Source organism: Carcharhinus amblyrhynchos, chromosome 22, assembly GCF_965287045.1.
Source record: "Carcharhinus amblyrhynchos chromosome 22, sCarAmb.v2.hapA, whole genome shotgun sequence".
Lineage (NCBI taxonomy): Eukaryota > Metazoa > Chordata > Chondrichthyes > Carcharhiniformes > Carcharhinidae > Carcharhinus > Carcharhinus amblyrhynchos.
Window position 1 is genome coordinate 9,821,401 of NC_137345.1, and position 23,489 is coordinate 9,844,889.

General features: G+C 41.6%; 1 protein-coding gene across 1 annotated transcript in view; it reads right to left on the minus strand.

Annotated features, from left to right (window-relative positions):
* Positions 1-23,489, minus strand: part of LOC145357143 (uncharacterized) — a 120,859-nt gene that overhangs the window by 17,966 nt on the left and 79,404 nt on the right. The gene's annotated exons all lie outside the window — the stretch shown is intronic.

Below are 23,489 nucleotides of genomic sequence, written 5' to 3' on the forward strand. Positions count from 1 at the left end.
CATTCTGGAGCAGAGCACAGGACCAAATTGGTCTCTATCCATCCCGCAGAGCGTGGAATGGGGTTGGGTTGCAGAAGACCAGGGGGGTAGGAGTGCATTTGGATTCTGGTTGGATGTGGGGCTGGAGGCCTCAGAGTTGGGGCAGTGATGAGTGTCTTTGGGAGAATCGGTGGGTTTTGCAGTGGTGGGGGGGGGGGGGGGGGGTGGGGAGGGGGGAGAGCTGGGGGGAGTGGGGGGTGGAAAATAGAGGCCCACTGCTTGGGTTGTGGTGTTGCTGGCTTCATGGGTAAGGTTGGGGGAAATCAGGAGGGTTGATATATATGGGATTTCTGATTGCATTGGGGGTTGGCCAGTCAAATGCAGTGGGTTGTGTACGTAAGTGGCTGAGGCACAAAATAAAAGTTCATGGGACTGGAGGAAGTATGTTGGCATCGATTGAAAACTGGCTGTTTTCAAAAGATTTGGAATTAATGGGTCTATTTTGGAGTGGAGATACCGCAGGAATTAGGTCTTGGCCAGTAATTGTTTATTATTTGCATTAATGACCTGGAGGAAGGAACAGAACGTAATGTTTCTAAATTTGCTGATGATGTGGAGACAGGTAGAAAGGCAGGTTGTGATGAGGATATTGCCATTCTGCAACAGAGTATAGATAGATTGAGTGACTGGGCAAAACCCGGCAAATGGATTTTATTGTGGGTTGGTGTTGAGATCATGCAATTCAGTTAGGGGAATCAAAAGGCAAGTTATTACCTAAATTATGAGAGGCTGCAGGTGAGTGAAATAAGTTTTTAAATGTTATTTATTAATGTCACAAGTAGGCTTACATTAACACCGCAATATGAATACCCTGTAGCCATCACACTCTGGCCCCTGTTCATGTACACTGAGGGAGAATTGAGCATGGCCACTGCATCTAACCAGCATGTCTTTCAGACTGTGGGAGAATCATAGAAACCCTACAGTGCAGAAGGAGGCCATTTACCCCATCGAGTCTGTACCGGCAAAAATTGCATCCTAATCCCTCTAACATGCACATCCCAGGACACCAAGGCACAATTTTGCATGGCCAATCAACCTAACCTGCATATCTTTGGACTGTGGGAGGAATCCAGAGCACCCGAAGGAAACCCACGCAGACACAGGGAAAATTTGCAAACTCCACACAGACAGTGACCCAAGCCAGGAATCGAGCCCAGGTCCCTGGCAGTGTGATGCAGCAGTGCTAACCACGATGCCACTGTGACTTGGGTGTTTGAGTGCATGAATTACAAAAAGCTAGCAAGCAAGTCCAACGAATAGTTAAGAAGGCAAACAGCATTTTGGCATTTGTTGCAAACAGGTTGGAGTTCAAATATAGGAGGTTTTGCCGTAATTGTAGTAATGCATACAATTTTGGTCACTTTACCTTTAAAAAGATATAGTAACATTGAAGGCAGTCCAAAGGAGATTCACTAAGTTTATTCATAGGATGAGAGGGTTGCCCATCAAGAGAGATTGAAGAGTCTGGCTCTCTATTCCTTGGAGTTTACAAGAGTGAAGAATGAACTTATTCAAACATTTAAGATCCTAAGGGGGCTTGACAGGATGGATGGTCAGATGTTTTTATGAATTGGAGAGACTAGAACAGGGGGACATAGCTACAAAATAAAGGGTCTGTCATTTAAAACTGAAGTGCGTAGAAATTTCTTCTTGTAGAGGTGGTAAATCTTTGGAATCTTTTGTCCCAAAACGATAGTTGAGGCTGTTTCATTCGAAGTATTCAAAGAAGAGGTGTATGAGTATGAGTATGATAGACCGAGGAATAGAGGGCTATGGAAATGGCACAGAAAAGAAGTTGATGCAGGCATTGGTCAGCCATGATCGTATTGAATGGCAGGGCAGGCTTGAAGGGTCTGGGGGCTATTCCTGCTTCTATCTCTTGTGTTCTTGTGATGCTCTCTCCACCACCCTAGTTATACGATTGATTAGAACATTGGTCCCAGTTCAGTTCAGGTGAAGACTGTTTTAACAGTACAGCTCCCACTGGTGCCAATGCTTCATGAATTGTAACCCATTTCTCACACACCAATTTACTCATGGCTCAGGTAATAAGACAGAGTTTTTTTTAAACATTTAATGACGTGAGCATGTAAATGCTGACAAATAAATACAATTTTATCTAACCACAACAACAACTTGAATTTGAGATTGTTCCTCAATTCATTCATCAATCTGGCAACTTCCAAATCAACTATCATCTTCTCAACTTTGTTGGCTATAACCCCATAGGAGGATATGGACAGGGAAGGGGACATATTTCTTACAAACAAAGTATGTATAAAGGAAAAAAAAACATTTGAACTAGGGAGTTTCAGGTCTTGAAGATACATCAGCCACCAAATTCCAGTAATTCTTCACATCACATGGCAGTCTGTTTAAGAATAGTAAGATAGGAGAAGTAATCCTCTGGGTGCAGGGATGGTTCAGCAAGAAAGGATTTAGATTGTAGCACATTGAACAAGAAATAAAGAACAAAGAAAAATACAGCACAGGAACAGGCCCTTCAATCATAATGTCCTAACTGAAAAAGTCCTTCTGCCCTTACTCTTAGAATTATAAAGTCACAGTGGTTTACAGCATGGAAACAGGCCCTTCAGCCCAACTTGTCCATGCCACTCTTTTTTTCAAACCCCTAAACTAATCCAATTGCCTGCTTTTGGCCCATATCCCTCTACACCATCGTACCCATGTATCTATCTAAATGCTTTTAAAAAAACAAAGTTGTACCTGCCTTTGCTACTACCTCTGGCAGTTTGTTCCAGACACTCATCACCCTCTGTGTGAAAAAATTGCCCCTTTGGACACTTTTGTATCTCTCCCCTCTCAACTTAAACCTATGCCTTCTAGTTTTAGATTCCCCTACTTTGGGAAAAGATATTGACTATCTATCTTGTCAATGCCCATCATTATTTTATAGACCTCAATAAGGTCACTCCTCAGCCTCCTACACTCCAGAGAAAAAAGTCTCATTCTATTCAGCCTCGCCTTATAGTTCAATTCATCAAGTCCCCGTAGCATCCTAGTAAATCTTTTCTGCATTCTTTCTAGTTTAGTAATATCGTTTCTATATTAGGGTGACCAGAATTGCACACAGTATTCTAAGTGTGGCCTTACCAATGTCTTGTACAACTTCAACAAGGTGTCCCAACTCCTCTATTCAATGTTTTGACCGATGAAACCAAGCATGTCAAATGCCTTCTTCACCACTCTGTCCACATGTGACTCCACTTCCAAGGAGCTATGAACATGTACCCTAGATCTCTTTGTTGTGTAACTCTTCCCAACACCCTATTATTAACTGAGTAAGTCTTTCCCTGGTTCAATCTATCAAAATGCATTACCTCACATTTGTCTAAATTAAACTCCATCTGCCATTCGTCAGCCCACTGGCCCAATTGATCTAGATCCGGCTGCAATTGGAGATAACCTTCCTCACTATCCATCATGCCACTAATCTTAGTGTCATCTGCAAACTTACTAACCATGCTCCCTATATTGTCATCCAAATCATTAATATAAATGACAAATAACTGAGGGCCCAGCATTGATCCCTGAGGCACACCACTGGTCACAGGCCTCCAGTTTGATAAACAACTCTCTACAACCACCCTCTGGCTTCTGTTAAGAAGCCAATTTTGTATCCATTTAGATACCTCCCGTGAGATTTAACTTTCTGCAACAACCTACCATGTGGTATCTTGTCAAAGGTTTTGCTAAAGTCCATGCAGACAACATCAACTGCACTGCTTTCATCTAACTTCTTGGTTACTCCTTCAAAAAAGTCAATCAAATTTGTGAGACATGATTTTCAATTCACAAAGCCATGCTGAATTTCCCTAATCAGTCCTTGCATCTCTAAATGCCTGTAGATCCTGTCTCTCAAAATACCTTCCAACAATTTACCCACCACAGATGTGAGGCTAACTGGCCTGTAGTTCCCAAGCTTTTCCCTGCAACCTTTTTTAAACAAAGGCACAACATTTGCCATTCCCCAATCTTTAGGCACCTCACCCGTGACTATCAATGATTCAAATATCTCGGTTAGGGAACCCGTAATTTCCTCCCACAACACCCTGGAATATACTTCATCAGGTCCCACAGATTTATCTAGCTTGATGCACTTTAATCTTCCAGCACCTCCCTCTCTCTACTCAATCCATATCCCTCTATTTCCTCCCTATTCACGTACCCATCCAGATGCCTTTTATATGTTGCTAATCTACTTGTTTCCACAATGTACGCCGGCAGCGCATTCCAGGCACTTATCACTCTCTGCATGAAAAACTTCCCCCACAATTTTGCTTAAACTTTCCCCCTCTCACCTTGAACCTATGCACCCTGGTAATTGACATTTCCTCCCTTGGAAAAAGCCTCTGACCATCCAACCTATCTATGCCCCTCATAATTTTGTAGACCTCTATCAGAGTTCCCCTCAGCCTTCATCTTTCCAGTGAAAATAATCTGCATATATTCAATCTCTCCTCATAGCCAACACCCTCAAGATCAGGCAACACCCTGGCAAAACTTCTTTGCACTCTCTCTAAAGCTTCCACGTCCTTCTGATAATGTGGTGACCGGTACTGGAAGAGGAGCAGCCTGTAGAGGATGAAGGGACTTGAACGGTTATTAGACCAATGACTCTGCTGGGTGAGGAACTTTCCAGACGGGGGAATATTTTATACCGAAATGGTGAATTAAAAACAAGGGAATGAGACACAGAGAAGGAAAGAAAAAGAAAGTCTGAAGAGATGAGAAGAATAGTTGAATTCAAAAAGAGGAAGTATTGAAAAGAGGAAGATTGTCAACGGACAGATGCACACGGCAGTTGAATGTCCAGAAGCACGTAAAATACTCTGTATAAATTGGTAAACTAAAGGTGTTAATTTTGTCTGGAATTTTGATTAAATAGAATTAATACAGTCAAGATTTGGAGTCTTCTGAGAGTCTAACATTACTGGTTAGAACGTTCATTCTCCAGAAGTGCTAGCATTGATCAAATATTCCGCTGCAGTCTTATTTCATAAGATTAATATAGAGTAAGAGTGAAACATCAGGAGAGAGTGGTTTAATCTAAATGAGTGAGAAAAAAATCATCACCCATTGGAAGGGAAATATAGATCAACAATCTACCAGCATATTATAAAGTCTTATTTTATATAGAGCACTTTAAACAGCAGAAGCAATTGTAAATTTGTGACATGTGCGGTTTGAAGATTATTCGCAATCTAGTTTTCAATGTCATTATATTAGACATCACTTTTTACAGATTAAAGCAGATTACCTGGTGTTTAGTCAGTTCCTCATCTAGCTTTTCAAATAACTAAATTAGTTTTTTGTTTACCAATCACAGTTCATAATAAAGTTAGCTGTAAATGAACAAATATCTCTGTGTTACAATAGTGCAGTTGAAAGGAAAACAAGACTTCACACAAATGTCATCCATTTATTCCTGCCCAGCTTCTTGAGTCTTTACAAGTCTCCAGGTATTGAAACATCTCTGTGATTTAACCTGTAGTCGCAGGTTAAACTAATACTGATTACCTGGACTAAGCAGCTCTGGCTTTTACTCACCGGGCAGAGAGCAAATGACAAGAATTAAAATCCACATCGTTTTGTTGGAGATCAGATCAGTTCTTGTCGTCAGTCACGCAGCTCCTGTGTCTCATGTAGAAATAAATCTCAGAAATAAATGGACAAAGAATTAGAAGAGGAAGGAGATAGGAGGATGTTAAATGACCATAAACCGTCTGATGAAATAAGGACATCAGAAGGAGAAACAGAAATCACCCACTCTGCTCCCTCGAACCTGGTCCATCATTCAATACAATCATTGGTCATCATTTTCCTTAACCCCAGTTTTCTGTCCTCTTCCCAAACCCCTTGATTACCTGTGAGGTTAAAGCTGTGCCTGTCTCACCCTTAAGTAATGTCGGGGTTAATCATCACTTTTTTTGAGACAGACACATTACAAACGAAAAATAAGACAGGAAACAGAAAAGGGAAACAGAGAAAGGAAACAGATGGAGCATCTACAGCATTCTGAGGTAGCGAATAGCGAAAGACTAACGTCCCTTTGACTGAAATAACTTTTCATTTCATTTTTACATGATTGGTCCCTTATTGTAACTCTAGAAACCATAGAAAATTACAGCTCAGAAACAGGTCTTTTGGCTCTTCTAGTCTGTGCTGAACCATTTTTTGCTTAGTCCCACTGACCTATACTTAGACTATATCCCTCCATACCCCTCTCATCCATGAACCCATCCAAGTTTTTCTTAAATGTTAAAAGTGACTCCGCATTTACCACTTTATCTGGCAGCTCATTCCACACTCCCACCACTGTCTGTGTGAAGAAGCCCCTACTAATACTCCCTTTAAACTTTTCTCCTTTTACCCTGAACCCATGCCCTCTGGTTTTTATCTCCCCTAGCCTCAGTGAAAAGAGCCTGCTTGCATTCACTGTATCTATACCCATCAAAATCTTATACACCTCTATTGAATCTCCCCTCTGTGCCCCATCGAACCATGAAGTCCCTTCAGAATCTAATAGGTTTCAATCAGGTCACCCCTTGTTCTATTAAACTCCAGAGAGTATTTTTTTCTTTATTCATTGATGGGACGTGGATGTTGCAGGCTGGGTCAGCATTCATTGTCCTCCCTAATCACCCTTAAAGTGAATGGCTGACCAGGCCATTTCAGAGAGCATTGAAGTATCAACTCCATCTCTGTGGGTCTGGAGTCACTTCTAGGCCAGACAAGGTAAGAAGGGCAGACTTCTTTCCCTACAGGGCATTATGAAGCAGATGGGTTCACTGCAGCGGGATGGAAAAATCCCCCTGTGTGAATGGTAGTAAGATTCTGGCCAATGTGGCAGTGAAGAAAGCCACACGGAGTGTTTCTGGACGGGTACCAGAGGCTTATAGACAATAGGTTGGAGCTGCAACGAAACAGTCTGGACAGACTTACATTGAATTCGAAAGGATCAAATGACTGAGAGAGCAAAGGAGATTCCCGCGTCTGTGACATCACAAGGATTCTATAAAATTTAGGATAAAGCCATTCAAGGTGAAGAATGCTCCAACAACTTTTCAGCAGCTCAAGAAGCAAGTGATTGGAGGATTGAGTCATTGTGACGTAGACATCGATGATTTGATGGTATTTAATGGGAGTTGGGATGAACGTTGTGCCACCTAAAGGAACTGTTTGACAACTTGCGAGCCAAACTTGTGATGAACCTAACAAAAAGTGAATTTGCTCAGGCCCAAATTTCCTGCCTGGGACACAGAGTGGGAGACGGTCAAATGGCCCCACAGGGCTCAAAAGCACAGGTCATTTGGAGTTTTCTGAAACCCACCAATCAAAAAGGAATTCGAAGCTTTCTGAGAATGAGTAGACGCTATTACAAGTGCATTCCAAATTTTAGCAGCAAGGTAGCATCACTCACAGAGCTGTCAAAAAAGAACAAGCATTTTATCTGGATGGAGGACTGCCAAACAAGCAATCAACCGTTTAAAAACAGTGCTGGCGACAAACCCAGTATTAGCAACACTCAACTACGACAAACAGCTCAGATTAGCGGTGGATGCCAGTGACATTGGGGTAGGATCTGTGTTATCGCAGGAAAACTGACCTCGCTTTGAGAAATTGATGGGATATTTCTCAAGAAAGTTAAATCAGCATCAACAATTGAGAAAGAGACTTTAAGCCTGATACAGGCATGAATAACATTTCTAGATTCATGTTGCCAGCAACGCAGCAGAGACAATTTTGTGCACAGATCATAACCCTTTAAAGTTCCAGAAAAAATTCAGAGACTGGAAATCCAGATTATTCCGATGGAGTTTCTTTCACGTGGCCATGAGAGGAAGTGTCGTTGTTGACGCGTTAGCCCGAGTGTAAAAGAGACTTCTGGAAACAGTTGGTGTATGTTTATGGGATTTCATCAATGTTAATTCATGTTTTGAATGTTGTAATATTTAATAAGATAGAAAAAATAAGGAAAAGATTAAGAAATGAAAACCTTTCAAATGAAGTCATTTCATTTTTAAAAATGGGGGACGTGTCGTGAATGTGCCAGCAGGTTAGAAATCAACAGTGTTTCAAAAGGTATTTCATAGGATGTGAAGCTGAGGGGTCAGACAAACAAATATATGTTCTTCGGGAAATAGTGATATAATTGGTACCCTTTTTCTGGAAGCAGGAGCATTACCCAACTAGCAGAATAAGGCGCAGAGTTTAGCTAGCAGCCTGTAAGTTGGTGCATGTTGCCAGACCAGAAGCAAGACTGCAGAAAACCTTTGTGGAGACTGTTAAAACCCATATCTTCGCTGAACCAAGAAGAGATGTTCCCCAAAATAACTATTTGATTATATACAGTATGGTAACAAAAAGCTGGCCTTTACTTACAGATAGATTGAATTGGTTGTTGTTAGAAGAAATAAGGATAGTTTGGTAAGTTAATTTAATGTGAAATATGGTACAGAAAAGGTATGACATACTGGAAATACAAAGGTACAGATGCATAGAACCACATATAACCACTGTAGAGATTTTAAATATGTATTTTTAAAGAATTCTGTACTTCTTGGCCAAATACAGTCTGCCCCAAAGCCTAATGTGATGAAATATAAGTGAGATGAATCACATTCTTTAGGAGCAATCCAGTCACAGAACATAGTTTTGATCAGGATAGTTCTCAGACACTTAGTGAATGGTACAATTCATTTAGTGCTGATAAGGGATGCTGAGCAGACAATGAGAGTGGCAACGCTTGAACTTTACGAAGTAACAGTGAAAAAATTACCTTTGAACTTAATTATTTACATAATAGAGGTTGCTAAGAATTAACTGGATGGAAATGTCTGGATTCAATGGCCCAATGAATACTCATGTTGCCAAGGTAAATAAGCTGCAATAACATTATTGGTCCATCTTATTAAGATGGACAGAGTAGGTAGACAGATGGTTTCTGAAGTATAATTACAGACTTTCTTGATAATTTAATTAGAATAATTTGATCTGTCTTAAATCATTCTCCGTCCTTGGTGGAAACTGGGCCTGGGTCAAGAAAATATGTCATCAACCAGAAACTACCATCTCCAACGAGTTACTTGTGTTTGCTGAACTGTATTCATAAAGAGAAATCTCCTGCATGAAGCCAACAAAATACAAAGCTCTCTGAAATACCCCTACAGATGTTGTTTGGGAAGAGGGAAGTACTGATAGAGTTCAGATCTAGTAAATGTATTTCGGATCAGAAATAAAATTCCTGCTTAAACTGTGTGGGTGTGTTTAGTAGTCTTGTACAATACTGACTTAGATTATTATAGTCCTGGTCATGTATATGAGTCTTTTTTAATGTAATAAATAGTCTTTAATAAGTGTTATGCTATGACTGGGCTGGTTACTGTTCTCACTGGGTATCACACATGTCTCCTTACACTGTACCTGTTGACAAAACTAGACAGCACCAGGAACCCATGTTTCCAAGTTGCGATACCCTCGCACATAGAATCAGCTGGAATCGTGATATGTAGCAAATTGATCAGGTTGGATTTGTCCTGTTTCTTCTGCACAGGACATCTCTGGGCAATTTTCCACATTATTGGGTAGATATCAGTGTTGTATCTGGACTGGAACAGCTTGGCTAGGGGCACAGCAAGTTTTGGAGCACAGGTCTTCAGTACTGTTGTTGGAATATTGTCAGGACCCATAGACTTTGCAGCATCCAGTGCCTTTAGCCATTTCTTGATATCATGTGGAGTGAATCAAATTGGTTGAAGACTGGCACCTGTGATGCTGGAGACCTCCAGAGGAGACTGAGATGGATCACCTCCCCCCCACCCCGGCACTTCTGGCTGAATATTGTCGCTTGGCAGAAGATCCCACCCAATCACTCAATTCTTCTCCATTATTGTCAGAATTTTAATTTAGTGAATAAATCACCACAAATCTTGCAGTTGAGTCCCCTGCATTTGGAGACATCGCAGGTGTCAGCACGCCCACAATGCCTCACTTTGGAAAAGCAACCTGATCATTATCTGTACATGTGACCAGGAAATGATGTAAGAACAGAGAATGCTGGAAAAGCTGAGCAGCTCTGGCAGCATCTGTGGAAAGTGAAACAGAGTTAATGTTTCAAGTCTACTTGTTTCTACTTGTTTAGAAGCTGCAAACACAATGAGAATCAAACAGTTTTGGCTGTTGTTTGTCTTGGGGATTGCTCAATGTTATGTGCCCATCTGTAGGCCTTTTGCAAACTTCTGTAATGTCCATTGGTCAATAGTTGGCAGCAATTTCATTGGGAGCCGAAAAATCTGTCAAACAGTTCCCGAAAGTTATGTAAATCTTGAGCTCTGTAGGATTGATAACTTTATTTATAACACGGTTTAACTGCTGACAGCTTCTTCAATGCTTTTGGGAGAACATCATTTAGATCAGTTAAAAATTCTTTACAATATTCTTGGTATTGTTAGATTGATGTAAAGTACTTAATGAATCTTCAGAGATATCTGAAATAGGAAGTCAACTGGAACACATCTTACTAATCTGGATTACACCATCCACAATCTGTATCAAAGAACAAATCACGTGATGTTGCATCACTTCCTGTGATGATGTACACAGTCTGTGGTTAGCGTGTTTAGCAGTATAGTAGCGCCACTCACAGAATCCTTAAAAGAAGAACAAGCACTTTATCTGGAAGGAGGATTGTTAAACAATTAGAATTAAGTCATTAACAACATAGTTGTTGGGATTCTGCCAAATACGTTCAAAGTCCCCAATTTGCAGGAAAATGGGAGTAAGGCACACTGATTTTTTTTCACAGTAACTTCATTGCAGTGTAAGCTTACTTGTGTGACACTAATAAATAAATAAACTTAAACTTCTTTACATTGCTCAGTAACCATCGAAGCATTTGAAGAATCATTGAAATTATGCTAAAATGTGTTAATTTAAGATAGAACATTCAATCACAGAATCCTTTACACCAGTGGTTCCCAGCCAGTGTGCTGTGAAGAATCCCCAAGCGTGCCATGAAAAAAAAATCAACATTCATTTAATTAAATTAAAACTAACCTTCATCTTCAGTTCTGTGGTCAGCATCTCCAAGACCTGATGATTCTGGGCCTCCTGCGCGTGCATTGATTGGGAAAGTGCCGCATATGCACAGTTTAGGTTTTTATGTATGTCAGGCCCATGTGTGTGACCAACGGGACTTGGAGCTGAAGGCAAAAGCTCCCATGCGCCAAGCATAAAGGAAAAACTCAAAGAAGATACAAAAATTCCCTGGGCAAAGCGGTAGACATGATGTGGGTATGCCGGCGTTGGACTGGCGTAAACACAGTAAAAAGTCTGACAACACCAGGTTTTAGTCCAACCTATTTATTTGATAATATACTCACTAGCTTTCGGGGTTACCCCCTTCGTCAGGTGAATGGAGAGAACTCTCCATTCACCTGACGAAGGGGGTAACCCCGAAAGCTAGTGAGTATATTATCAAATAAATAGGTTGGACTAAAACCTGGTGTTGTCAGACTTTTTACTGTGTCAAAGCGGTAGACACAGAGAGAGGACAAAACAACACAGACAAGAGGAAAGAGAGAGGTTAAAGACCAAATTCCCAGAAAGGGAGAAAGACAGAGAAAATAGGAGATGTGCCACAGAATATTGTCTTGTATACAGGTGCGCTATGAGGTATAAAAGTTGGGAACCACTGCTGTATATGTTGCAATCCCAGCTGATGTTACTACTGGATAAGTCAGACCCCAGCTTGATAGATTCTAATTTTTATTTGATGTTTAGACACATGAAAGGCAGCTACTGAACAGAGTCACAGGAGTCAGCTGATGTACTTTTAACAAAAGAATAAAATATTTATTAAACAAGAAAAGATGAACTATTTTGCATGACTCCTTCACTCCAACTTTACCTCGACTGATATGTACAGATTCATAATGATAACACACATTACAAAACTATCCTTTAGCAAAACAAAATTATGATAACATCAGATGTGAAGAAATACAGGAAAACTCAATCTTATTTATACCAGTGGGTCTCCCTGTCTTCTACTGTCAGAAAGGTCCATTCTTCCATCTCATGTCAATGCATAACTTACTGTTGAGAAACTAGTTTCCATTGAATGAATAAGTCAAATGTTCAATTTCTTACAGAATATTATTCATGTGTTAGAGATATTCACCAGCTTAAAATTTAATGCAAAATATATGACAAGGAAAAGGAAACAATAAGTTATCTTGTGCAGACAGAAAGAGGGTAAACAGACAAATTATTCCCAAGAAGGTGACAGAGTGACACCGCCTAAAAAGTTCTAGCCATCGTTTTGGTTCTTGATTCTTACCACAGTAACTTCATGGTCAAAATAATTTGATCCATTTTATTATGTACAAATGGTTAAAATTAATGTTCAAAGCCGGGTGAATAACGAATCTTTGATCAGGAGACAAAATTCCATCAATGTAGATGTGAGCTGGGAATCTTCATTTTCCCACATTGATCGCATTGGGATCATTGGATTCACTGAGTGACTGGAAAAGAAAATATTTCATGCGTCAGATTTAAAGGTGATGGAGAATAACGCGCCATGTCCCATGTCAGTTCTGAACAGGATTTTGGAACTGGCAGAAAATTGAGACGAAGCTTGTGAGGAACTGGAGCGATGTCGTGATCACGCTGCTCCCACCACCCCCATCACCCATTCCATGGGTGCTGGCAAAAGGTGCCAGCTGTGTCCCTCTTGGGAATGAGTGCCGCCATTTTCTCAAAGGGAACTAATGCTTCCCTGCAGCTGTGGCACAAATGTCAGAAAAAAACAACACTGACGCGGCAGTTTAATTAAATATATTCCACATTATCCAGATAAGCTTCCTGGTAACTAAAGCATCACTGCCTGTGTCAGAGACACTTAGTGTTCGAGTGGATCAATTTTAGTCCCTGTATTCTGTTTGGAAAACAATTGCCTCCAGTGTCCTACGGTGAAGTGCTTTTTGTTTCATCTTTCCTATTTCCTTCCTTCCTTGTAGTGATTGCTTAACAACGATGAATTGCATCATATATGGGAGCAGGAGGTCAGCTTGGGCACCCAGAAACTACCCATTAATTGGAATTTCTTTCCTGAAGAACTCAGCAAGGGGTGAGTTTCATAGTATGAAGGTGTTGTTCGTGTGGAATCATAAATAATGTTATTTTTTAAAAAATTCTTGCAGTGAATGATTATAACGTTAGATTGGGTTCCAATTCCCCTGCATTTCCGTTTCCCCCTGTTACCCCCCCCACCCCTCCTTACAGTTGTTTTCCCTCAAGAACCTGAAGTGTGGTGAATAAGCTGATGTGACAAATGTGAATTTCAGATTTCAGTGACTACTTTTGTGCTGTTTCTGGGCAGAATCTGAACTGTTAAGCTTTGCAAACTAGATTATTTTGAAATACATCCGTGAGATGCTATCTGTGGAACAAAGCAGGCAGATTATATCTGAATATAACAACAAGAGCGGGCTATTCAACACCTTCAGCCTGTTCCACCATTCAATTAGATCGCAACTAAATTCGCAATTCCGTTTACTCGCTATTGATTTGTTTTGATTCACTACTGTCATGTTTATTAGTATACAGAGAAAAGTATTGCTTCTTGTGCACTAAATAGACAAAACATATCGTACATAGAGAAGGAAATGAGGCAGTGTTACAGTCATAACTATGGGGGCAGAGAAAGAACAACTAATTGCGAGGTAGGTCCATTCAAAGGTCTGTTAGCAATAGGAAAGAAGTTGACATCTTCTATTGATTCATCTCCTGACTCAGCAAATATCCATTGATCTTAATAGTGTGAAATTTAATCAGCCCAGCGTGCTCTGGATGAGACTGGCCTGTCTGACTATGCTGGAGAGTCATTGCAAAAATGGTGGACGAGCATTGAAATTGTAAGTCCTGCGTCCGAAGGCACCACTTGCTATGTGTGGGGACGGGACTGATGCTGGGCCAGGGTTTGTGCATACATGGTTGATGGAGGCAGCTGGCTAATCAACTCATCAGGTGCCTCCACCAATGTGGTGTATCGATGTGCAACCTAGCGCGAGCAAGTTAGACCAGATCAAATCGGGTCTGAGCTCTGTGTGTTCACTTGACAAGCATTTCGGGGAGGTGAGGTACTCCTTTGAATCCAATCACTGGACACTTTTGATGGAGGGCAGGTGACCATTGCGGTATGTTGTGTCCTTTGCAATTGTTAAAAGAAGGTGTGAATGTGTGTAAAATGTGTATAAAAACATTAACGGTCAAGCTAATTGGAACTCTCAACAGACCTGTCAAAATCACTTATCAAAACTACTGGAAGAATCTGTCAAAGGGAGCTGTCAAAACTGACAAAATGACGTGACAGGATTGTCAAGAGCAGATTTTCAAATTGCCAAGCTGTGGAAGCATTTAAACAATTTGTTGTTTAAATTTTTTGAAAAGAATGTTTAGAGTGATTTAAAAAAAACTGTTTGTCATGGGTACAGGTGTTTAGGTTGAATGGAGAATGTGGGTGTTTATGGGCTGTGAGTTCAGGGGTATGAGATGTAATGGATGGGGACTAGAGGGTATGTGGAGGGCTGAGAGGGTGAGAATGGTGAGGGGTGAGGGCTTTCTGCTTCATTGTCCTTTTCTCAATCTTTCATACGATGCTCATGTGCAGAAGCAGGCGTTCCGGACAGCTCAGCTCCGCACCCGGACACTACAAAAATCATTCCAGGAATGACAGCCCTGTCTTCTAATCCAGTCCACACAGAGAAAATCTCAATTTCCTGCCCTTCTGTTCCTGGATCGGGTTTGTGGAGCTGGAAAATGTCCCAACTCTGCACCACTGACCCCACTGAAAGCAAAAATTCCAGGTGACAATTCCAGAATTCCCTGCAGTTGGTGTGGAAATTGCGTCCTAATTTCACTCTTAAATAACTTTGCACCCAATTGTTAATTTATTAAACTCTGAACACTGGCACACGTGCAGCTTCCTCCACGAGCAACATCATTACAATGTGTATTTTATACTTTAACTACTTTCTATTGTGAGCCCGGTGCTTCTGTAAAAGGTAAAAAAATCCTCTTATTTCAGATTAAATTTCGTATCATTTTTCACTTCACCTGAAGTTAGAAAATAGAACAGACTTGTATTTCTTTGTGAGTTTTTACCACTGTCTAATATCTCTTCAGTGCTTTACAGCCAATGAAATATTTTGATGTTTATTCACTGTTGCAATGTAGAAAATGCGACAGCCAATTTGTACACAGCAAGCTCCCCCAAAATGCAGCATGACACTGGTCAGAGAGTCAGATTTATTAATGTCGATTGAAGATTTATCCCAGGGCAGCGGGGATAATTCCTCTGCTCTTCTTGGAAAAGTGTCCCGCGGTCTTTTCAATCCACTCGAGCAGGGTGAAGGGGCCCGGGGGTTCCAGGTCTCACCTCAAAGACGGCACCAATGGACAGTGTGGCACTCTCTCAGTACTGCCTTGGATTGTCAGCTTTTGTTTTTTGCCCCCATGGTGAGTGAACCTTGTGTTACAGAGGGGACAGCGCTAGCTACAGAGCTGCAGCTGACACACAAATTGTAGTTAAGGAGGTCAATTGTTCCAGAAAGTAAGAGTGATTTGTGTCCAATTTGAGCCTGACTGGAGTGTTTTTACATTGCGGTCTTGGAATTAAAATGCATCAAGTAATTATCCAGCAAATGTCTCAAACTTGCTTGTGATGTGGGACATGGAGGAGGAGTGTCAGACATGAACGTTTGCAATCATATCTGAATGATTTAAGTGTGTAAGTGCTGTTATTCCCAACATTTCACCCTTTTCACATTTTGTCAACAGCTGAGTTGGGTGGAATCTCTGTCTCTGTGTTAACTCAGTAAGAAGTCTCACAACATCAGGGTAAAGTCTAACAGGTTTATTTGGTAGCAAACGCCACTAGCTTTCAGAGTGCTGCTCCTTTGTCAGGTGAGCGAAGAGTTCTGATCACAAATAAAGGCATATAAAGGCATACGCTCAGTTTACAGAATACTGAATAGAATGCTTTATTTACAATTTACGAGTCTTTGCATTCTAATCAGTATTCTGTAAACTGAATGTGTGCCTTTATATGCTCTGTTTGTGATCAGAACTCCCCACTCACCTGACAAATGAACAGCGCTCCGAAAGCTAGTGGTGTTTGCTACCAAATAAACCTGTTGGACTTTAACCTGGTGTTGTGAGACTTTTTACTGTGTTTACCCCAGTCCAAAGCTGGCATCTCCACACTTGTATTAATTTATAGGCTTTGCAATTACACGTGCAGCAAGTGTGCCCTCTGCAGTTGCAGCATTGGATAACTCTGTCTTTTCAGGCTATGTCCTCCTGTACTGGAATCATAGTCTCTGCATCTACCTGTCCATATTGTATCCCTTAATCATTTTAAATTGCTAAATCAGCTCACCCCTGAATGAACCTTCCAAGCTCAATGCAATACAATCCAAGTTTACTCATTCAATTATTTTAATTCAACCCTTCAAGCTCTGGAATCAATCTCGCGAATTTACACTGCTCCCTTTGCAAAGACAATGGGTGGGATTCTCTGCCACCCATTCCCCCATGGTATGTTTCTTGGTGGTGGGAGGCAGCGCACTGTTGGCCAGTAGGTCCTTCTGCTGTCAATGGAATTTCCCATTGAATCCACCCTCCCACCACCTCCCCAGTGCCAGATATGCTGTAATGGAGGTGCGCCGTTGATGGGATCAGTGCATCTCTCCAGCAGGAAAGGTGGAAATTCCCACCAGTAACCACAATTTACCAGCTTCCTTTCCTGCTGGCGGGATCTTCCAATCCCACCAAATGTGACCCTCCACAGCACGTTCCCAAGTGGCCAGTACGGGACTTACAAAACCACATAGACATCTGTGACGATACTGCACTCTTGATATGTTTAATATTTAAGGGGATTGTTTTAAAGTTCAGTTTTTTCTACAGACAGTTGGCATGTCTAGTAGGAATACAGCTCAGATGCTGGGAAGGCAGGGTAATTACTCATTTTAGACACATTGACTGGAATTTTACTGACATGCCAGTCCCGATTCCAGGGGTGGGCTTGGCTCAGAGAACGTCATTCTCTGTTGGCCTTGGGTGGGATCATGTGAAACTTGTGCGGACGTGTCGGTAAAATTCCTGTTTATTTAGGAGAGGGTTAATGAACTCTTGTTTACAAAATAAAGGGTCACCTGGGGTTGTAAGGGTCTAACCTGACTTCCTAATGGGATTTTATTCCAGGGCCTAACACATCCGCAAGATTGGAAAATCCTAACATTGGCCAATGGTGGGCTGCATCCAGTGTGTGGAGGGTTGGCCTGGAAAATCCCGCCCTTTGTTTCCTTCCTGTGGCTATCTGCCCAAAGGGCTATACGGAATTCCGGAGCGGGCCTGACCAGGAATCTGTAAAATTAAAACATCACTTCCTCACGTTGTAATATCAACCTCTTTAAAGTAAAGGCCAACATCCCATTAGCGTTTTTGAACATTTCCTATACCTGTACAGTCGTGTTTAGTGAGCTGTGTATATGGACAAACCCAGCACTTTAATTCCTCAGATCGTTAAGTCTCTCACCATGGGTAATTCATTCTGAGTTGCCTTTCTCAGATCCAAAGTAGATGAACTCACACTTCCCCATGTGGAGGCTCCATCTGCCAGAAATTTGCCCATTCACTTTGTTTCAGTCCTTGTGCAACACCCTGTCCCCATCCCAATTTACAATCTAGACCAGGAGGCTGATCCTCTCTGTGAAGATGATAATTTAATCCACTGGCTTCAATTGGAAATACAACACTGCTCATCTGGAGTTATGCAGCTGGGATTCAGGCTTTGGTCGGGGAGTGCAGCATAAAATCTCAGCTGACACTTCAGCACTGGGCAGAGATTGTGTTCTATTGTCAGCTGAATCGTCATCTGAGAGTCTAAGGTGGGAAAACGTGAAATTGTCCATTTTAGCAAGGCAAATAAAAAAGATTGTCATCTAAATGGTGAGAGATTGCAGAATTCTGAGATGTAGAGGAATCTGGGCGTTGTCATGGAGCAAAGACCTCACTAGATCTTTTCATAATGTATGAATATTCACCTGATTAACTTCTAAAATTTGAAAAAGTGGAAAATGACTATTCAGAATGGTTAAACCTATGTCTATCTATGACCTGATTAAAAGGGCCTTTTTGGCAGTATCAAAAATCATTGCATCTCATTATCTCGGAAGTGACCCTAAGGAATCCCAGTGAGTTGCATTGTCCAAATTCAAAGGGAACCATACAAAGGCCATTCAAGCTTCTTAAGACAGACCTAGGACACTCTGCATCAAAGCCAAAGTGGAGAGATGGGAATCATGAGTTACTGCCATTCCTCCCCCATCCATGCCCCCACTCCACCCATTCCCCCTTGGTGCTGGAAGCAGTATTATTACTCTGCAAGTCTGCCATCATTCCATCTACCAAGCAGCAGTATCCCAGTAAAACATTTCTGTCCGGGCTTGACTGCCAGGACCCATCTACACTGTATCTAGTGGAAAAATAATGCACCATTTCAGGGAGAGCTGAGGAGAAATCTTTGCTCTCAGATGGTCCAAAAATGGTGTTGGAAGAGTTGTCTCTGAATATTTTCAAGGTAGAGGTTGATAGATTCTTTGTAAGCAAACAGGTGAAATGTTATTTGGGGCAGTTTGGAATGTGGAGTTGAGGATACAGTCTGATCAGCCATGATCTTATTGATGGTGGAACAGGCTTGAGGGCTGAATGGCCAACTTCTGATTCTAATTTACGTCTTTATATGTATGCATATTCGTATGAATAAGGAATCTACTTGATTTTCCTACTTTACATCAGTAATGGCTGAAAACAAACTCATTATTGGCTGGAAAATATTTTGATTCATGCTGACAACATGAATGGATTTATATAAATGCAAGTTTTTCTTTACAATATCTGTGGTCAATATCTTTGAAAGAATTGGTAGAGGTGGAACAATTCAGATGATATTCATAACACCAACCTTAGATTTTCCTGTATACCATGTGATGGTAACAGCACAAATCACCAGGAGAGTAAAGAGCGCCCAACGACTCACATTCCAGGTAATGTATCTGAGCAAAATGGTAGAAATACAAAGTCATTTGCAGGAAATGAGAATTCATCATGTTTGAAGCATTATGTTGCTATTTTGCTGTATAGGTTGAATTTATTCATGAAGGCCCTGCATTCTTAATCTTGCCCCTCGCCTGAGGTGTGGTGGTCCTCAGGTAAAATGACCACCAGTCAGCTCCCCCTCAAAGAGAGAGCAGCTTACGTTCATCTAAGGCTATCCTGGCTTTACCTTTAATGAAGATGAATAATGATAACAGCACCATCTGAAAGAGAGCAAATTGGAGACATTCACTTCTTCCTCTCATTTCCCAGCACCCTAAATTGCTCCTTCACTGGGAGGATAAGAACATCATGATACAATTCCTGTCACCATTTCCATTCTGATAAATTCTACTCTGAAGCAGTAAATTATTAGAAACAATTAAGCTAAAACTCGGAACCATTGATTCTCATTTGAAAAGCAATGCTAATAAAACATCCACAGTGGGAACCTTGTACCTCTTATTGGTGAATGTAGATCCCGAAGATGTGGTTAATGTTATTGTTGATATGGTTGTAAAATCTTCACAAGTATATTCAGGTTCTATTGAAACAGAGGGATAACATTCAGATTCATCCCATTCTCACCCAGTCAACCAAAAAAGCATTCTGCTCAAATGGAACCTCAGTATCTAGGAGGATGGATTTGGGTGTTTTAACTATCTCCCTCTCTGGTAGCAAGGAGAGAGGCTGATGACATGTAGCAGAGACCCATTTTGCTGCTGATTTCTTATTCATCCCATATCTGAGAGTTGTTGGTATAGCAATGGTGGGTTTCTGTGCCGTATGTTCCCCTTTCCGCCTCAGCTGTTTTCCTGGGGCATTTCAATCTGTCCACCATACCATGATCTCATCACTGCACACCTCAATGAATCCAATCATCTGAAGCCATTAGCCCTGTACTGCTGTGTGTGCTGAACTCCATTACTGATACCAGATTTGGCAGTGCAGGCACAGACATTCCCCTAGCCAGTCCTGCAAATCTACACTGTTCACATGAACCATGTTGGAGACTGATCCCAACCTGAATGAAGACGTTGCAAAGGGGGTGCGAGTACTTCCACCAGTGATTGTTCCATGGCGAGGATTCACAAGGAGAAACCACCCCCCTCAAAACATTTATTAATTTTGTAGTCTGTGCCTGAGGGGTAAAAAGTTCAGGAGCATTTGATGGCCCGTTCATGCCTCTGCATTCCTTGAGTGGGAAATAAGCTAAAGGTCCGAGCATAAAGTTAAAGTTTTAATCACAAGTAGGCTTACATTAACACTGCAATGAAGCTACTGTAAAAATCCCCTAACCACCACACTCCGGCACCTGTTTGGGTACATTGAGGGAGAAGTTGGCATGGCCAATACATTGAACCAGGACGTCTTTCAGACTGTGGGAAGAAACCAAAGCACCCGGAGACAACCCATGCAGACACGGGGAGAACGCGCAGACTCCACACAGACAATCCGGGAATTGAACTGGGGTCCCTGGAGCTGCAAGGCAGCTGTGCTAACCACTGTACCATCATGCATGTCAATGGAGCTGCGATGAACTGTGGAATAATGCTCACTTTCACAGAATTACAGAATCCCTACTGAAAATGGGGGCATGTGTTGGTCATTATATCTGAAAAATTAGTTTAAAACTCTAGTATATGTTTACTATTTCCACAATTTACTAAAAGCGTTTGAAAATCCTCAGTTCCGTCTGTGAGAGGAAAGCTGTTAGCTGCAAGGAGGCATCCCAAGGGTAAAATCAGCTAGGATCTAATTCCCAGGCAGGACATTACAAGTGTTAGATCTCAAGGTCAATAAAAACAATCTAGCATTGTTCTCCCAGTTCATCTGACAACCAAATGGCCTATAGATAACATAATGAGGCAACACTATTTACAGCTTGAACAAAGGATTTGTTTGTCTGCTGAACCTCTCTAACTTGAAAGAATTCATCTCATGCTAGGGGCCTTGGACATGGGAAGGCTAATTGATATCCCCAAGTCAGACTCGAGCTGTTATGTTAAGGACAAATTGTAGCCAGTAGTAAATCAGACTAGACAGCATGTATCAGCATTGAGTATAGAAATTGGCAGGTAATGCTGTACAGAACCTTAGTTAGGTCTCATTTAGAATATTGTGTACAGATCTGGTCGCCACACTACCAGAAGGATGTGGATGCTTTGGAGAGGGTATAGAAGAGATTCACCAGGGTGTTGACTGGTCTGGAGGGTATTAACTATGAAGAGAGGTTGGATAAACTTGGTTTGTTCTCACTGGAACAATGGAGGCTGAGGGGGTAATATGATACAGTTCTACAAGATTATGAGTGGCATGGACAGAGTAGGTAGTCAGATGCTCTTTGCTAGGGTAGAAAAGTCAAGTACTAGGGGACATAGGTTTAAGGTGAGTGGGGAAAAGATTAGAGGAGATGTGTGAGGCAAGTTTTTTACACAGAGGGGAGTGAATATCTGGAACATGCTGTCTGAGGAGGTGATGGGAGCAGGTACGATAGCATCATTTAAGGGGCAACTAGACAAATACATGAATAGGATCAGAATGGAAGGATACGGACTCCGTAAGCGCTCTTGGTTTTAGTTCAGTGGGTCATCATAATCGGCGCAGGCTTAGAGGACTGAAGGGTCTGTTCTTGCATTGTATTTTTCTTTGTTCTTTGTTCATTTACACTGATTAGCTATTATACTCAAGTAGACATGCACATGTTGTGATTGGTCATTTGTATTTGTACTATAGGCATGATGTAAACCTAATCGGTAGTTGTGAGTGGATATAGATAACTCCTGTTTCAATGTACTTCTTTTCACTGGTGTCTGCTAATTTCTTGTAACTGGATTGTGACTATAATTGTTTGAATCATTCTTGAATCAGAGCTTTTCCCTGATGTATCACTATTTGGAACACTGGGACTAATCCACAGAAGAAATTCATAGTGAAGGCCTTGTTTGAAACTCCCAGAGTCTTCATCAGATTTTTTCGAGAATGAGAGAGTGAAGTAGATGATAGCCAAACAGCTGTGCTTTCTCCCTAACACTTGCAGTGCAGAAGGAGGCCATTCAGTCCGACTAGTTTGCACAGACCCTCCAACAGATCATGTTTCTTAGGCCCACCCCCATCCGTATCATAGTAACCCCACACATTTACCCTGCTAATCCCCTAACTTTCACATTTTGGGACACGAAGGGGTGGTTTAGCATGGCCAATCCACCTAACCTGTACATCTTTGGAGTGGTAGCAGAGGAAGGTAGAGCCCCAACTGAAGCAGAACCCGAGGGACAATCTGCGTCAATGACTTTGTAAAGTGCCCAATAGGCATGTAGCTCTCCAATTTGGTTCACACAATCAGATCTGGTCCCGCTGTAGACCGACGTTAAGCCAATCGCCAGGTTGGGGGCGCTGGGGGGAAAACCGCACTTGAGGGGGGAGGGATATTACGATGACCACGAAGGACACAGAGGATTGTCAATGGATCTCCCCGTGGGCCTCATGAATTCCACTCCAAGCGAGCAGCAGTTCACCCAATGGGAAAGGAGCAGCGGGGGATTTGTAAAAGGTGCCTCTACCTGGACTATTGCTATGTAGGTCTCTGGGCTTTGACTTGTGTCAATAAATAAAGAGTGTTGTTGATGGAAGATTGGCCTTGGCCAGATTATTACACATATGTTAACAAATCGTAAAATTGTAAAGAAATATTGTTTTGCAACTACATGCTAGCTGTTTCCTCCCAAAAATCCAGAAGTATTTAAATGTCTTGACAACTTGTCATTTCCACTTTATCCATTTGTTTCGCACATTCATGTCTATTCTTAACAGTCAACGGCCCCTGACATCACCTGAAGAGCTATTGCAGCTTTTCCAGAAGGATACCAGGCTTCTATAAATAATACCAGCAATTTTACACCTTTTCTTCAAATGCTGAAAGCCTATGGGTCATGACTTGGAAATCCAAGTGATGAAAAATTTGAAGCCAGCTACACCTTTCCACTTGCAATTGCCTCTACAGACTGTGAAAATGTAAGTACAACAACCTGTTCTGCTCACGCTGCCACTCCCATGGCACAGTGGTTAGCACTGCAGCCTCACAGCACCAGGAACCTGGGTTCAATTCCTGGCTTGGGTCACTGTCTGCATGGAGTCAGCATGTTCTCCCCGTGTCAGTGTGGGTTTCCTCTGGGTGGTCTGATTTCCTCCCACAGTCCAAAAGATGTGCTGGTTAGATGTATTGGCTATGTTAAATTCTCCCTCAGTTTACCCAAACA